Here is a 14732-nt window from a genome sequence, read left to right on the forward strand (position 1 = left end):
TATATTAGAGCCAAAAGAATTAAATGAGGCAGGCCTCAAACAGAGAAGACTTTTGCCAAATAACGAGGCATTAGCAGCAACAGCAGCGTCAGCAACAGTCATGTTGCGACTTTTAATCAACTCTATATTAGAGCCAGAAGAATTAAATGAGGCAGGCCCCAAACAGAGAAGACTTTTGCCAAATAACGAGGCATTAATAGCAACAGCAGTGGCAGCAACAGTCATTTTGTAACTTGTAACTTTTAATCAACTCAATATTAGAGCCAGAAGAATTAAATGAGGCAGGCCCCAAACAGAAGACATTAGCCGCAAAATTGTAAGAAAAATATTTAGAAGCCATGTTAGGCCTCAACTAGAAGAAATTAGCCAACAATGTGGCAGTATTCGAAGAAACATTTTTAGAAGCCATGTTAGGCCTCAACCAGAAGAAATTAGCCAACTTAGCGGCAAAATTATAAGCAACATATTTAGAAGCCATGTTAGGCCTCAACCAGAAGAAATTAGCCAACATTGTGGCAGTATTTGAGAAAACATTTTTAGAAGCCATGTTAGGCCTCAACCAGAAGAAATTAGCCAACTTAGCGGCAAAATTATAAGCAACATATTTAGAAGCCATGTTAGGCCTCAACCAGAAGAAATTAGCCAACAATGTGGCAGTATTCGAAGAAACATATTTAGAGGCCATGTTAGGCCTCAACTACTAAAAAAATTTGCCGACAATGCAGCAGTAGTATCTACGATAGCAGTAGGAGCTTTGATAGGCCCCCACCATAAAAAATTGCCGACAAGGCAGCACAGCAGCAGTACTACTAGGGCTAGTAGCAGGCTACAGCAGCAGCAGCAGCAGCAGCAAGGGCAGCAGGTGCAGACAGATGGGGAATGGGCAATACTACTGAGGAGGAGAGTATGGGCAGCAATGGAGAGAGGAGGATAAATCTGTGGAGGAGAAGGAGGAGAGGAGGCTAGTCTCTGCTGTCTGCAATGGGCACTTGGATATCCCCGCTTATCCATGCCTCATTCATTTTAATGAATGTCAGCTTATCCACGCTGCCAGTGGATAGCCGTGTCCGCTTCTCAGTGACCACCCCACCTGCGGCACTGAAGACACGCTCTGACAGGACACTGGCAGGGGGGCAAGCCAGCATCTCCAGAGCGTACTGTGCCAGTTCTGGCCACTGGTCGAGCCTCGAGACCCAATAATGCATGGGGTCATCGTCAGGGCGAATGGCATCCTGCACGCTGACTGACCCCATGTAGTCAGCCACCATATGCTCCACCCGCTGCTGGTGGTGGCTTTGGGTGCTGACTGGGCCTGCTGCTGGCCGTTGAGGCTCGAAAAAGCTCTTCCACACACCCATGAGATCTCCGCCCTTGCTGCTGCTGCTGCTGCTGCTAGGCCCCCGTCTCTGCTGGGTGTGTGGAGTAGTGGAGGCCTGAGAAGTGTCAGACTGGGGGAAGGCCTCCACTAATTTTGAGCACAGAGCCTTCCTCAATTGACCCATCCTCCTCTCTCTCTGGCTGGGTACAAGGAACTCCCCCACCTTTCCCTTGTACCGTGGGTCAAGCAAAGTAGCCACCCAATAATCCTCCCGGTCTTTGATAGAACAGACCCGGGGATCGCTTCGGAGGCAAGTCTGCATATGGGCAGCCATGTAAAAGAGGTGCCCCCGACCAACCTCTTCTTGACTGCCCTCCAGATGCAGCAGGTCATCTGGCTCGACCTGCCCCTGCCCTGTACCCTCCCAGCCGCGGACAATAGCTGGGGTGGTTGGGTGGCATGTGCCCCTGCTCCCCATGCTGCGCAGGCACCCAGTCCTCCTCTCCCTCATCCTCCTCATCAGGCACCATCTCCTCCTCAGCCCCCTCTGCCTGCCTACGGGGCCTACTCTCCTCCTCCTCCTCCTCAGGCACGTCACCCTCCTCTAGCAGCCCATCCAACGTGCGCTTGAGGAGGAACACCAGGGGTATGACATCGCTAAGACACGCATTGTCCCTGCTAACAAAGCGTGTCGCCTGCTCAAAGGGGGCAAGTACTTGGCAGAGCTGCCTCATTTGCTGCCACTGCTCTGCACTAAAGTACCCCAAATCCGCCCCCTGAGTACCCCTGGCACTGTGCTCCAGCAGGTAATTGCTGACCGCCCAGCGCTGCTCTACGAGGCGCTCCACCATGTGCAGGGTGGAATTCCAGCGCGTCGGCAGGTCACAGATGAGGCGGTGGGGTGGCAGACTATGCTGCCGCTGCATCCGTGCCAAAGACGCGCTGGCGGTGGGGGACCTGCAAAAATGGGCACATACCCTACGTACCTTCTCCAGCATGTCACCCAACCCTTGGTAGCTCTTGAGGAAGCGCTGCACCACAAGGTTGAGGACATGTGCAAAGCAAGGCATGTGGGTCAGGTGCCCTAGGCGGATGGCGGCCAGCAGGTTGCGACCGTTGTCGCAAACAATATTACCTGCTTGGAGCTGGCGGGGAGTGAACCACCGCTGCACCTGAGTCTGGAAGGCAGCCATGAGCTAGTGGAGGAGGAGGAGGAGGAAGTGGACATGTGGGGTTTGCCCTGTACCCCACGGGGAGGCACCTGTAGCCTGAGGGGAGCGCCCCGGCTTGCACCCTCCCCAGCACTCATGAGGGTGACCCAGTGCGCAGTGTAGGTTATGTACCTCCCCTGCCCATGCCTGCTGGTCCACGTGTCAGTGGTGCAGTGCACCCTGCCGCCAACAGCATGATCCAGCGACAGGGACACATTCTCAACCACATGCTGGTGGATGGCAGGGACGGCCTTCCTGGCAAAATAATGGCGGCTGGGGATCCGCCAGTTAGGGGCAGCGCAAGCCATCAGCTGTCGGAAGGGGGCTGCTTCGACTAGCTGATAGGGCAGCAGCTGCACTGCCAGAAGCTTTGCCAGGCAGCCATTAAGCCTCTGCACTTGGGGGTGGCTGGGGGAGAGAGGCGTCTTGCGGCTGAGGAACTGGGGGAGGGAAACCTGGCGGGACAGGGGCCGCATTGAGGAGGAGGAGGCTGCAGAAGAGGCTGAGCTACACAGTGGCTGCCTCCGACTGTGAGCCCCAGAATCCTCTTCACTTGCTGCAGGGTCTGGGGAGCTAGCACCTCTTCCCTGAGGAATGGGAGGAGGTGGACAGGAAGCACCACTGCCACCCGGTGCCCTGCCACTTTGGTGCTGCTCCCACGTCATCCTGTGATGACGTTTCATATGGGAACTTAAAGCTGATGTTCCCATATGTGACCCTGCCTGCCCCCTTCGAACCTTCTGCCGGCAGAGCTGGCACACTGCTACTGCCTGGTCCTCTGCCTGGCACGTGAAAAAAGCCCACACTGCTGAAGTGCGGGCCACTGCCTTGCCTGCTGTGGAGGGTTGAGGATGGTCCCCACCCGTACGCACATAGGCTTTGGACCTAGGCGCAGTGCTGCCCTGTTGCCTGCCCCCCCTAGCAGTGGTCGGTGGAGCCGGCTCTTCATCCTCATCAACAACAAACAATTCCCCCCCTGAACTGCTGCTGTTATCCTCTGGAGCCGGCTCCCAGGGTCTGTCCCTGTCATCGTCCTCCCCCAGACCAGACCCTGCCTCATACATGGCATCAATACCCACATCCAGCATGCTGGTGTCTGACCCCACACCAGCAACTTGCTGCCCTGCCATAAGGGGACCCTGCCCAATATCCCCTACTGATGTGGGCTGTGACATGACCACCTCCTCCTCTTCATCAGACATGAATGCCCCCCCCATTCCTGCCTGATCATCAAAAAGATCCAGGGTGTCTGGCCCAAGTCCACCTCAGGATCAAATAAGAGGGATGGGGGTGTCATCCCACACTGAGCTAGCAGGTGATGCCACCTCCTGCTGCTCACTGGTGCCCGCTGCAGATGAGGTAGCCTGGGTCAGCCAGTCTACCACTGCCTCTGCCTGCTGCGAGCGTATGGGTCGCGAAGCAGTGGCAAAAAAATCGGGCACAGTCCTACGTGGACCAGTTGCCCCGCTGCTGCGACCCACAGCCACCTGCTGCTGTGGCATTTGCTGCTGCAGCTGCTGCTGCTGTTGTTGCAGCTGCTGTGATGGCAGCTTGTGCTGGGGATTGAACCCAAGACCTCATACATGCAAAGCATGCGCTCTACCACTGAGCTACACCCCCACCGCCGGCGTTTGAGCCCCGTTTTGCTTATGGCCTCAAACATGAGAACAATCTCTGCGGCTCACTCTTCAAAAGAGCCGGGGAAGCCTAAGTCATTATGATCCATCTATCTGTCAGAAGCAGACGGCAGAGGCGCTTATGAAGGCTGGCCTCCACCCTCACAACGGCTGGCTTTCGCAGTCAGGATGGCCGAGCGGTCGCAGTCTCCCCTGGAGGCGTGGGTTCGAATCCCACTTCTGACACGGAACTTCTTTGCTGCCAAACACGAATCTGGACTTTCAGACCAAATGAATTCCTTACAATCAAAGAGGAGACTTGCGCTTTCCCGTCCATCGATCCAAGCGCGACTCCTTTTGCGATATTGCCGTTCCTCCCAGATAACGGATACCGTTGTAAATTCGGGCGAGCCTTCGTAATTCCTGGTGCCCAAATGTGAATTTCCAAGAATGGTTAAAACAAACCCTTACCCCCCCTCTACCGCATGCTTCCTGTGGCCTAACGGAAAGGCCATTAAAAGCGGCGGAGGAACGAGCGACGCAGTGCCCGGATAGCTCAGTCGGTAGAGCATCAGACTTTTAATCTGAGGGTCCAGGGTTCAAGTCCCTGTTCGGGCGACGCGGCCTTCTCTGAAGTGACGTGTAAAGCCTTAAGTTAGGTTGAAAATAAACATACGTCCGTCAAGTTTAACCTTTTAACTCTTTTTCACCTGCCTAACTGCCAGTGTGTTCCGGGAAGCTTTTCCCAAGGGACACCCCAGGAAATCAGAAACCGCAGGCATGCTTCCGAGTGCCTTTTTGCTCTTCTGGAAGTGAGGTCGGTCCCATTGGTTCCCAAAAGCGGCCCGGGAGGAAGATCTTTCTCAGTCGGAGCCCTGCTTAGCAGGGCCGATCTTCCGTATAGCGCCTTCGCCAACGTGTGGCTACATTCGTGTCCCAGAGCCTACTTAAATTGGTCCCAAAAGCCACCGACGGCTCCGCGGCCCCACCTGCCGAAACCCGGGATCGAACCAGGGACCTTTAGATCTTCAGTCTAACGCTCTCCCAACTGAGCTATTTCGGCACCGGGTGCGCCACCCTGTAGCAGCTGAACAATTGAAGTCCACCAAGTCACCCCACCGGCCTTCGATAGCTCAGCTGGTAGAGCGGAGGACTGTAGGTGTGATCGAGCAATCCTTAGGTCGCTGGTTCGATTCCGGCTCGAAGGACGCTTTGTTTTCCAATGCGAGCCTAAGAAGGAGATGAGTGGCATTTCAGGAAAGCTCTTTCTGCACCATGTGGCTGAGGACGAATGCTGAGGACACCACACCCCGTCAAGCGCTAAGCGCGATTAGACGCTTCCTTCTTTTCTGGCCCATTATCCAACCACGACACCACACGTGCCTCCCAACAAATGGATACTATTGCAGGTTTGGGCCACCTTTCATTACGACTAACAAGAATGGTGACAACCAATGGCACCCCCCCACACACACACGCACACACACACTGTTGAGGGCACCACACTTCGAGGGTGTAGCTTCTGCCCTCTAAAAGGAGACACTATGCATCCGATTCTTTGCAGTCAGTCAATTGCAGGGACCTTTCTTGTCCCTTTGCTACCTTATGTTGGAAACATTAGCTGCATGTCTTAGAAGCAACGTAAAGGAAGAGAATCATGCAGAGTGGCGCAGCGGAAGCGTGCTGGGCCCATAACCCAGAGGTCGATGGATCGAAACCATCCTCTGCTAAAACTTTTTGCCAGGCAGAAGAAGAAAAAAAAAAACACAATGTGGGGTCTATGTCCATTGTCAAGAACGAAGAAGGGAGAGTTTTGAGTCAAATGGGTTTGCGGCCGTAGGATGCATTTCTCAAAAAAATGTGTTATTCCCCAAGGATTGCCTCCACAAATGAGGCCTCTAATTTTAGCTACTTAAGACATAAGGGAAGATGTATTTTTCCGGCGAGGCAGCCACCCCCCCTCGCCTCCGAAGGCTGACAGGACATAAACCATGTTGGGAAAAGTTATTGCCCACCCCCACCCCCATACAATGCACAGCGCAGCAAGAATACCTGCGCGTGCCAGCTGCGATTAGCAGAGTGGCGCAGCGGAAGCGTGCTGGGCCCATAACCCAGAGGTCGATGGATCGAAACCATTCTCTGCTATATTTTTTTTTTTGGGGGGGGCAGGCTGGGGAAAAAAAAAACGCCCACGAAACTGGGTTTAAATCCTTTGTCTAGAGCAAATGAAGGAGGTTTTCAGTCAAAGGGTGGCAGGCCTCTTGATTTCTAGCGACACAGATTGTCAATGCTTTGAAAGACACCATCATGAAGTGGCAAAGGAAATAAATAGGAAGCAAGGGCAGAAATCATGTGCGCTTCTTTCGCGGTGGGGTGACCGCCATCAGAGCAGGGGTTGCAAAGAAATTCAAACAACAGCACAGCAGGCCCCATGTATTCAATTGGCAGATGGAGCTCCCAGCCAGCACTTAATCCTCCTGGTATTGCTAGAACCTTTGCTTGCAGAAGAGCAGTCGCCATGTATACTTGTTCGAGTCTTGGATTGCACAGAAGCAGCAGGGAAAAAGACGTCCCTGGGTGGGCTCGAACCACCAACCTTTTGGTTAACAGCCGAACGCGCTAACCGATTGCGCCACAGAGACGACGCTTGCCACTGTCCACCAGGTGTCGCCTTAAGCGCGTGGAAACGCCAGAGTTTTCCATCTTCAGGCATTTGTCTGCTCTAAACATGGAACCATATATTAGTCACCGAGGATTGCCACTACAAATGAGGCCTCTAAAAGCCTCTTTGTATTCTTAGCGTCTTTGGATTCCAGAGAGCCGGAAGGGAGAGGACTTCTGTTGCCCCTTCGCTCCCTTGTATCGGAAACCCAAGCTGTATGTTAGAAGTAAGCTATCGACGTCTTTTTTTTTCAGATGGTAGAGCGTGCTACCTAGACATTCCCCCTCTATACTTAACGCCGCCAGTGTCCGCAAACATTATTTGAAGGGAAACATTCTGCTCCAAAATACGTGACCTGCACGTTAAAGCAGCGGCCTTAAAGACCCGCCGGTGGAGATGCTGGGGATTGAACCCAAGACCTCATACATGCAAAGCATGCGCTCTACCACTGAGCTACACCCCCACCACCGGCGTTTGAGCCCCGTTTTGCTTATGGCCTCAAACATGAGAACAATCTCTGCGGCTCACTCTTCAAAAGAGCCGGGGAAGCCTAAGTCATTATGATCCATCTATCTGTCAGAAGCAGACGGCAGAGGCGCTTATGAAGGCTGGCCTCCACCCTCACAACGGCTGGCTTTCGCAGTCAGGATGGCCGAGCGGTCTAAGGCGCTGCGTTCAGGTCGCAGTCTCCTCTGGAGGCGTGGGTTCGAATCCCACTTCTGACATGGAACTTCTTTGCTGCCAAACACGAATCTGGACTTTCAGACCAAATGAATTCCTTACAATCAAAGAGGAGACTTGTGCTTTCCCGTCCATCGATCCAAGCGCGACTCCTTTTGCGATATTGCCGTTCCTCCCAGATAACTGATACCGTTGTAAATTCGGGCGAGCCTTCGTAATTCCTGGTGCCCAAATGTGAATTTCCAAGAATGGTTAAAACAAACCCTTACCCCCCCTCTACCGCATGCTTCCTGTGGCCTAACGGAAAGGCCATTAAAAGCGGCGGAGGAACGAGCGACGCAGTGCCCGGATAGCTCAGTCGGTAGAGCATCAGACTTTTAATCTGAGGGTCCAGGGTTCAAGTCCCTGTTCGGGCGACGCGGCCTTCTCTGAAGTGACGTGTAAAGCCTTAAGTTAGGTTGAAAATAAACACACGTCCGTCAAGTTTAACCTTTTAACTCTTTTTCACCTGCCTAACTGCCAGTGTGTTCCGGGAAGCTTTTCCCAAGGGACACCCCAGGAAATCAGAAACCGCAGGCATGCTTCCGAGTGCCTTTTTGCTCTTCTGGAAGTGAGGTTGGTCCCATTGGTTCCCAAAAGCGGCCCGGGAGGAAGATCTTTCTCAGTCGGAGCCCTGCTTAGCAGGGCCGATCTTCCGTATAGCGCCTTCGCCAACGTGTGGCTACATTCGTGGTCCAGAGCCTACTTAAATTGGTCCCAAAAGCCACCGACGGCTCCGCGGCCCCACCTGCCGAAACCCGGGATCGAACCAGCTGAGCTATTCCCAACTGAGCTATTTCGGCACCGGGTGCGCCACTCTGTAGCAGCTGAACAATTGAAGTCCACCAAGTCACGGGCGATGGGTGCCCCACCGGCCTTCGATAGCTCAGCTGGTAGAGCGGAGGACTGTAGGTGTGATCGAGCAAACCTTAGGTCTCTGGCTCGAAGGACGCTTAGTTTTCCAATGCGAGCCTAAGAAGGAGATGAGTGGCATTTCAGGAAAGCTCTTTCTGCACCATGTGGCTGAGGACGAATGCTGAGGACACCACACCCTGCTAAGCGCGATTAGACGCTTCCTTCTTTTCTGGCCCATTATCCAACCACGACACCACATGAGCCACTCACGTGCCTCCCAACAAATGGATACTATTGCAGGTTTGGGCCACCTTTCATTACGACTAACAAGAATGGTGACAACCAATGGCACCCCCCCACACACACACACGCACACACGCACTGTTGAGGGCACCACACTTCGAGGGTGTAGCTTCTGCCCTCTAAAAGGAGACACTATGCATCCGATTCTTTGCAGTCAGTCAATTGCAGGGACCTTTCTTGTCCCTTTGCTACCTTATGTTGGAAACATTAGCTGCATGTCTTAGAAGCAACGTAAAGGAAGAGAATCACCCAAAGGACGGCAATCAGCAGAGTGGCGCAGCGGAAGCGTGCTGGGCCCATAACCCAGAGGTCGATGGATCGAAACCATCCTCTGCTAAAACTTTTTGCCAGGCAGAAGAAGAAAAAAAAAACCCACAATGTGGGGTCTATGTCCATTGTCAAGAACGAAGAAGGGAGAGTTTTGAGTCAAATGGGTTTGCGGCCGTAGGATGCATTTCTCAAAAAAATGTGTTATTCCCCAAGGATTGCCTCCACAAATGAGGCCTCTAATTTTAGCTACTTAAGACATAAGGGAAGATGTATTTTTCCGGCGAGGCAGCCACCCCCCTCGCCTCCGAAGGCTGACAGGACATAAACCATGTTGGGAAAAGTTATTGCCCACCCCCACCCCCATACAATGCACAGCGCAGCAAGAATACCTGCGCGTGCCAGCTGCGATTAGCAGAGTGGCGCAGCGGAAGCGTGCTGGGCCCATAACCCAGAGGTCGATGGATCGAAACCATTCTCTGCTAGATTTTTTTTTTTGGGAGGGGGGCAGGCCGGGAAAAAAAAAAACGCCCTCGAAACTGGGTTTAAATCCTTTGTCTAGAGCAAATGAAGGAGGTTTTCAGTCAAAGGGTGGCAGGCCTCTTGATTTCTAGCGACACAGATTGTCAATGCTTTGAAAGACACCATTATGAAGTGGCAAAGGAAATGAATAGGAAGCAAGGGCAGAAATCATGTGCGCTTCTTTCGCGGTGGGGTGACCGCCATCAGAGCAGGGGTTGCAAAGAAATTCAAACAACAGCACAGCAGGCCCCATGTATTCAATTGGCAGATGGAGCTCCCAGCCAGCACTTAATCCTCCTGGTATTGCTAGAACCTTTGCTTGCAGAAGAACAGTCGCCATGTATACTTGTTCGAGTCTTGGATTGCACAGAAGCAGCAGGGAAAAAGACGTCCCTGGGTGGGCTCGAACCACCAACCTTTCGGTTAACAGCCGAACGCGCTAACCGATTGCGCCACAGAGACGACGCTTGCCACCGGCCACCAGGTGTCGCCTTAAGCGCGTGGAAACGCCAGAGTTTTCCATCTTCAGGCATTTGTCTGCTCTAAACATGGAACCATATATTAGTCACCGAGGATTGCCACTACAAATGAGGCCTCTAAAAGCCTCTTTGTATTCTTAGCGTCTTTGGATTCCAGAGAGCCGGAAGGGAGAGGACTTCTGTTGCCCCTTCGCTCCCTTGTATCGGAAACCCAAGCTGTATCTTAGAAGTAAGCTATCGACGTCTTTTTTTTTCAGATGGTAGAGCGTGCTACCTAGACATTCCCCCTCTATACTTAACGCCGCCAGTGTCCGCAAACATTATTTGAAGGGAAACATTCTGCTCCAAAATACGTGACCTGCACGTTAAAGCAGCGGCCTTAAAGACCCGCCGGTGGAGATGCTGGGGATTGAACCCAAGACCTCATACATGCAAAGCATGCGCTCTACCACTGAGCTACACCCCCACCGCCGGCGTTTGAGCCCCGTTTTGCTTATGGCCTCAAACATGAGCACAATCTCTGCGGCTCACTCTTCAAAAGAGCCGGGGAAGCCTAAGTCATTATGATCCATCTATCTGTCAGAAGCAGACGGCAGAGGCGCTTATGAAGGCTGGCCTCCACCCTCACAACGGCTGGCTTTCACAGTCAGGATGGCCGAGCGGTCTAAGGCGCTGCGTTCAGGTCGCAGTCTCCCCTGGAGGCGTGGGTTCGAATCCCACTTCTGACACGGAACTTCTTTGCTGCCAAACACGAATCTGGACTTTCAGACCAAATGAATTCCTTACAATCAAAGAGGAGACTTGCGCTTTCCCGTCCATCGATCCAAGCGCGACTCCTTTTGCGATATTGCCGTTCCTCCCAGATAACGGATACCGTTGTAAATTCGGGCGAGCCTTCGTAATTCCTGGTGCCCAAATGTGAATTTCCAAGAATGGTTAAAACAAACCCTTACCCCCCCCCTCTACCGCATGCTTCCTGTGGCCTAACGGAAAGGCCATTAAAAGCGGCGGAGGAACGAGCGACGCAGTGCCCGGATAGCTCAGTCGGTAGAGCATCAGACTTTTAATCTGAGGGTCCAGGGTTCAAGTCCCTGTTCGGGCGACGCGGCCTTTTCTGAAGTGACGTGTAAAGCCTTCAGTTAGGTTGAAAATAAACACACGTCCGTCAAGTTTAACCTTTTAACTCTTTTTCACCTGCCTAACTGCCAGTGTGTTCCGGGAAGCTTTTCCCAAGGGACACCCCAGGAAATCAGAAACCGCAGGCATGCTTCCGAGTGCCTTTTTGCTCTTCTGGAAGTGAGGTCGGTCCCATTGGTTCCCAAAAGCGGCCCGGGAGGAAGATCTTTCTCAGTCGGAGCCCTGCTTAGCAGGGCCGATCTTCCGTATAGCGCCTTCGCCAACGTGTGGCTACATTCGTGTCCCAGAGCCTACTTAAATTGGTCCCAAAAGCCACCGACGGCTCCGCGGCCCCACCTGCCGAAACCCGGGATCGAACCAGGGACCTTTAGATCTTCAGTCTAACGCTCTCCCAACTGAGCTATTTCGGCACCGGGTGCGCCACCCTGTAGCAGCTGAACAATTGAAGTCCACCAAGTCACGGGCGATGGGTGCCCCACCGGCCTTCGATAGCTCAGCTGGTAGAGCGGAGGACTGTAGGTGTGATCGAGCAATCCTTAGGTCGCTGGTTCGATTCCGGCTCGAAGGACGCTTTGTTTTCCAATGCGAGCCTAAGAAGGAGATGAGTGGCATTTCAGGAAAGCTCTTTCTGCACCATGTGGCTGAGGACGAATGCTGAGGACACCACACCCCGTCAAGCGCTAAGCGCGATTAGACGCTTCCTTCTTTTCTGGCCCATTATCCAACCACGACACCACATGAGCCACTCACGTGCCTCCCAACAAATGGATACTATTGCAGGTTTGGGCCACCTTTCATTACGACTAACAAGAATGGTGACAACCAATGGCACCCCCCCACACACACACGCACACACGCACTGTTGAGGGCACCACACTTCGAGGGTGTAGCTTCTGCCCTCTAAAAGGAGACACTATGCATCCGATTCTTTGCAGTCAGTCAATTGCAGGGACCTTTCTTGTCCCTTTGCTACCTTATGTTGGAAACATTAGCTGCATGTCTTAGAAGCAACGTAAAGGAAGAGAATCACCCAAAGGACGGCAATCAGCAGAGTGGCGCAGCGGAAGCGTGCTGGGCCCATAACCCAGAGGTCGATGGATCGAAACCATCCTCTGCTAAAACTTTTTGCCAGGCAGAAGAAGAAAAAAAAAACCCACAATGTGGGGTCTATGTCCATTGTCAAGAACGAAGAAGGGAGAGTTTTGAGTCAAATGGGTTTGCGGCCGTAGGATGCATTTCTCAAAAAAATGTGTTATTCCCCAAGGATTGCCTCCACAAATGAGGCCTCTAATTTTAGCTACTTAAGACATAAGGGAAGATGTATTTTTCCGGCGAGGCAGCCACCCCCCCTCGCCTCCGAAGGCTGACAGGACATAAACCATGTTGGGAAAAGTTATTGCCCACCCCCACCCCCATACAATGCACAGCGCAGCAAGAATACCTGCGCGTGCCAGCTGCGATTAGCAGAGTGGCGCAGCGGAAGCGTGCTGGGCCCATAACCCAGAGGTCGATGGATCGAAACCATTCTCTGCTAGATTTTTTTTTTTTGGGAGGGGGGCAGGCCGGGAAAAAAAAAAACGCCCTCGAAACTGGGTTTAAATCCTTTGTCTAGAGCAAATGAAGGAGGTTTTCAGTCAAAGGGTGGCAGGCCTCTTGATTTCTAGCGACACAGATTGTCAATGCTTTGAAAGACACCATTATGAAGTGGCAAAGGAAATGAATAGGAAGCAAGGGCAGAAATCATGTGCGCTTCTTTCGCGGTGGGGTGACCGCCATCAGAGCAGGGGTTGCAAAGAAATTCAAACAACAGCACAGCAGGCCCCATGTATTCAATTGGCAGATGGAGCTCCCAGCCAGCACTTAATCCTCCTGGTATTGCTAGAACCTTTGCTTGCAGAAGAACAGTCGCCATGTATACTTGTTCGAGTCTTGGATTGCACAGAAGCAGCAGGGAAAAAGACGTCCCTGGGTGGGCTCGAACCACCAACCTTTCGGTTAACAGCCGAACGCGCTAACCGATTGCGCCACAGAGACGACGCTTGCCACCGGCCACCAGGTGTCGCCTTAAGCGCGTGGAAACGCCAGAGTTTTCCATCTTCAGGCATTTGTCTGCTCTAAACATGGAACCATATATTAGTCACCGAGGATTGCCACTACAAATGAGGCCTCTAAAAGCCTCTTTGTATTCTTAGCGTCTTTGGATTCCAGAGAGCCGGAAGGGAGAGGACTTCTGTTGCCCCTTCGCTCCCTTGTATCGGAAACCCAAGCTGTATGTTAGAAGTAAGCTATCGACGTCTTTTTTTTTCAGATGGTAGAGCGTGCTACCTAGACATTCCCCCTCTATACTTAACGCCGCCAGTGTCCGCAAACATTATTTGAAGGGAAACATTCTGCTCCAAAATACGTGACCTGCACGTTAAAGCAGCGGCCTTAAAGACCCGCCGGTGGAGATGCTGGGGATTGAACCCAAGACCTCATACATGCAAAGCATGCGCTCTACCACTGAGCTACACCCCCACCGCCGGCGTTTGAGCCCCGTTTTGCTTATGGCCTCAAACATGAGCACAATCTCTGCGGCTCACTCTTCAAAAGAGCCGGGGAAGCCTAAGTCATTATGATCCATCTATCTGTCAGAAGCAGACGGCAGAGGCGCTTATGAAGGCTGGCCTCCACCCTCACAACGGCTGGCTTTCACAGTCAGGATGGCCGAGCGGTCTAAGGCGCTGCGTTCAGGTCGCAGTCTCCCCTGGAGGCGTGGGTTCGAATCCCACTTCTGACACGGAACTTCTTTGCTGCCAAACACGAATCTGGACTTTCAGACCAAATGAATTCCTTACAATCAAAGAGGAGACTTGCGCTTTCCCGTCCATCGATCCAAGCGCGACTCCTTTTGCGATATTGCCGTTCCTCCCAGATAACGGATACCGTTGTAAATTCGGGCGAGCCTTCGTAATTCCTGGTGCCCAAATGTGAATTTCCAAGAATGGTTAAAACAAACCCTTACCCCCCCCCTCTACCGCATGCTTCCTGTGGCCTAACGGAAAGGCCATTAAAAGCGGCGGAGGAACGAGCGACGCAGTGCCCGGATAGCTCAGTCGGTAGAGCATCAGACTTTTAATCTGAGGGTCCAGGGTTCAAGTCCCTGTTCGGGCGACGCGGCCTTTTCTGAAGTGACGTGTAAAGCCTTCAGTTAGGTTGAAAATAAACACACGTCCGTCAAGTTTAACCTTTTAACTCTTTTTCACCTGCCTAACTGCCAGTGTGTTCCGGGAAGCTTTTCCCAAGGGACACCCCAGGAAATCAGAAACCGCAGGCATGCTTCCGAGTGCCTTTTTGCTCTTCTGGAAGTGAGGTCGGTCCCATTGGTTCCCAAAAGCGGCCCGGGAGGAAGATCTTTCTCAGTCGGAGCCCTGCTTAGCAGGGCCGATCTTCCGTATAGCGCCTTCGCCAACGTGTGGCTACATTCGTGTCCCAGAGCCTACTTAAATTGGTCCCAAAAGCCACCGACGGCTCCGCGGCCCCACCTGCCGAAACCCGGGATCGAACCAGGGACCTTTAGATCTTCAGTCTAACGCTCTCCCAACTGAGCTATTTCGGCACCGGGTGCGCCACCCTGTAGCAGCTGAACAATTGAAGTCCACC

General features: G+C 52.8%; 24 non-coding genes across 24 annotated transcripts; 14 read left to right on the top strand and 10 right to left on the bottom strand.

The window, feature by feature from the left end:
- Window positions 1-4077: 4077 nt before the first annotated feature.
- trnaa-ugc lies at window positions 4078-4148 on the bottom strand. The gene has a single exon. It is a non-coding gene; the product is annotated as a tRNA-Ala (tRNA).
- Window positions 4149-4690: 542 nt separating this feature from the next.
- trnak-uuu lies at window positions 4691-4763 on the top strand. Its single transcript has one exon. It is a non-coding gene; the product is annotated as a tRNA-Lys (tRNA).
- Window positions 4764-5135: 372 nt separating this feature from the next.
- Window positions 5136-5208, bottom strand: trnaf-gaa. The gene has a single exon. It is a non-coding gene; the product is annotated as a tRNA-Phe (tRNA).
- Window positions 5209-5267: 59 nt separating this feature from the next.
- On the top strand, window positions 5268-5353 carry trnay-gua. The gene is given in 2 exon segments: window positions 5268-5304; window positions 5318-5353. It is a non-coding gene; the product is annotated as a tRNA-Tyr (tRNA).
- An 865-nt stretch (window positions 5354-6218) lies between these two features.
- trnam-cau lies at window positions 6219-6290 on the top strand. The gene has a single exon. It is a non-coding gene; the product is annotated as a tRNA-Met (tRNA).
- Window positions 6291-6713: 423 nt separating this feature from the next.
- trnan-guu lies at window positions 6714-6787 on the bottom strand. Its single transcript has one exon. It is a non-coding gene; the product is annotated as a tRNA-Asn (tRNA).
- Window positions 6788-7198: 411 nt separating this feature from the next.
- Window positions 7199-7270, bottom strand: trnaa-ugc. The gene has a single exon. It is a non-coding gene; the product is annotated as a tRNA-Ala (tRNA).
- A 179-nt stretch (window positions 7271-7449) lies between these two features.
- Window positions 7450-7532, top strand: trnal-cag. The gene has a single exon. It is a non-coding gene; the product is annotated as a tRNA-Leu (tRNA).
- Window positions 7533-7831: 299 nt separating this feature from the next.
- trnak-uuu lies at window positions 7832-7904 on the top strand. The gene has a single exon. It is a non-coding gene; the product is annotated as a tRNA-Lys (tRNA).
- Window positions 7905-8950: 1046 nt separating this feature from the next.
- Window positions 8951-9022, top strand: trnam-cau. Its single transcript has one exon. It is a non-coding gene; the product is annotated as a tRNA-Met (tRNA).
- A 343-nt stretch (window positions 9023-9365) lies between these two features.
- On the top strand, window positions 9366-9437 carry trnam-cau. Its single transcript has one exon. It is a non-coding gene; the product is annotated as a tRNA-Met (tRNA).
- A 425-nt stretch (window positions 9438-9862) lies between these two features.
- trnan-guu lies at window positions 9863-9936 on the bottom strand. Its single transcript has one exon. It is a non-coding gene; the product is annotated as a tRNA-Asn (tRNA).
- Window positions 9937-10347: 411 nt separating this feature from the next.
- On the bottom strand, window positions 10348-10419 carry trnaa-ugc. Its single transcript has one exon. It is a non-coding gene; the product is annotated as a tRNA-Ala (tRNA).
- Window positions 10420-10598: 179 nt separating this feature from the next.
- Window positions 10599-10681, top strand: trnal-cag. The gene has a single exon. It is a non-coding gene; the product is annotated as a tRNA-Leu (tRNA).
- Window positions 10682-10982: 301 nt separating this feature from the next.
- On the top strand, window positions 10983-11055 carry trnak-uuu. The gene has a single exon. It is a non-coding gene; the product is annotated as a tRNA-Lys (tRNA).
- Window positions 11056-11427: 372 nt separating this feature from the next.
- trnaf-gaa lies at window positions 11428-11500 on the bottom strand. The gene has a single exon. It is a non-coding gene; the product is annotated as a tRNA-Phe (tRNA).
- Window positions 11501-11572: 72 nt separating this feature from the next.
- Window positions 11573-11658, top strand: trnay-gua. The gene is given in 2 exon segments: window positions 11573-11609; window positions 11623-11658. It is a non-coding gene; the product is annotated as a tRNA-Tyr (tRNA).
- Window positions 11659-12136: 478 nt separating this feature from the next.
- trnam-cau lies at window positions 12137-12208 on the top strand. Its single transcript has one exon. It is a non-coding gene; the product is annotated as a tRNA-Met (tRNA).
- A 344-nt stretch (window positions 12209-12552) lies between these two features.
- Window positions 12553-12624, top strand: trnam-cau. Its single transcript has one exon. It is a non-coding gene; the product is annotated as a tRNA-Met (tRNA).
- Window positions 12625-13050: 426 nt separating this feature from the next.
- On the bottom strand, window positions 13051-13124 carry trnan-guu. Its single transcript has one exon. It is a non-coding gene; the product is annotated as a tRNA-Asn (tRNA).
- Window positions 13125-13535: 411 nt separating this feature from the next.
- trnaa-ugc lies at window positions 13536-13607 on the bottom strand. Its single transcript has one exon. It is a non-coding gene; the product is annotated as a tRNA-Ala (tRNA).
- A 179-nt stretch (window positions 13608-13786) lies between these two features.
- Window positions 13787-13869, top strand: trnal-cag. The gene has a single exon. It is a non-coding gene; the product is annotated as a tRNA-Leu (tRNA).
- A 301-nt stretch (window positions 13870-14170) lies between these two features.
- trnak-uuu lies at window positions 14171-14243 on the top strand. The gene has a single exon. It is a non-coding gene; the product is annotated as a tRNA-Lys (tRNA).
- Window positions 14244-14615: 372 nt separating this feature from the next.
- On the bottom strand, window positions 14616-14688 carry trnaf-gaa. Its single transcript has one exon. It is a non-coding gene; the product is annotated as a tRNA-Phe (tRNA).
- Between the last annotated feature and the right edge of the window lie 44 nt (window positions 14689-14732).

Source organism: Xenopus laevis, chromosome 3S, assembly GCF_017654675.1.
Source record: "Xenopus laevis strain J_2021 chromosome 3S, Xenopus_laevis_v10.1, whole genome shotgun sequence".
Taxonomy (NCBI): domain Eukaryota; kingdom Metazoa; phylum Chordata; class Amphibia; order Anura; family Pipidae; genus Xenopus; species Xenopus laevis.